Below are 876 nucleotides of genomic sequence, written 5' to 3'. Positions count from 1 at the left end.
ATGGGCCACCTGCATCTCTTTTGGAGCGATTGTGGACATTTAGCAGGAGTTCTCGTTCCTGCCGGGTCTGCTCAAACCACCCTGGTCTGATCTGGAAATACTGCCTCAGTATGCGTCGCCAGGGTTTCCGTCAGTACTCGAAGGATATTGGCCTCATTAAGTTGGATTAAGTGGACTTCTTTCAATGGGTCATCCAAGATATCTACCTTAACTGCAGATATCCAAGATATCTACCTTAATGGCAACTCCTTGTACATAAATTAAGAATACTCTAAAAAAAAAAAAAAAAGAGCAAATCTTAGATGCATCCTTTCAAATACTTCCAGTATGCAGCTCTAACTTATAAGGACCTTTTTCATTAGGCCCAGGTGGGACTCAAACTCACAACCTTGAGATCATGACCTGAGCCAAAATCAAGAGTCTGATGCCTAACTAAGCCATTCATGTATCTTAAAATGTATTATATTTTAAAGCTACAGTAATTAAGACTGTATTTGGCCAGAAATGGAAGGATAGGAGTTAGGGAAGAAACGATTTCATATGCTGTTAATAGGTGTAAATCGGTACAATTTTTCTGAAATGCATTTTGGCCATATGAATTAAAAGCCTTTAAAATGTATACCTTTTTATGCTAAGTGAAATAAGTTGGTCAGAGAAAAACAAAAGCTGTATGATTTCACTCATGTGTGGAATTTAAGAAAAAAAAATAACAAGTGAACAAAGAAAAAGAGACAAACAGACTCTTAACTATAGAGAACAAACTAAGAGTTGCCAGAGGCGTGATTGGTGGGGGGATGGGTAGAATAGGTGAAGGGGATTAAGAGTACATTTATCATAATGAGCACTGAGTAACATATAGAATTGTTGAATCACTAT

General features: G+C 37.4%; 1 pseudogene; it reads left to right on the top strand.

Annotated features, from left to right (window-relative positions):
* On the top strand, positions 1-289 carry LOC125110013 (40S ribosomal protein S29-like; annotated as a pseudogene).
* Positions 290-876: the final 587 nt, after the last annotated feature.

Source organism: Lutra lutra, chromosome 9, assembly GCF_902655055.1.
Source record: "Lutra lutra chromosome 9, mLutLut1.2, whole genome shotgun sequence".
Lineage (NCBI taxonomy): Eukaryota > Metazoa > Chordata > Mammalia > Carnivora > Mustelidae > Lutra > Lutra lutra.
This window is presented reverse-complemented; position numbering and strand designations above follow the sequence as displayed.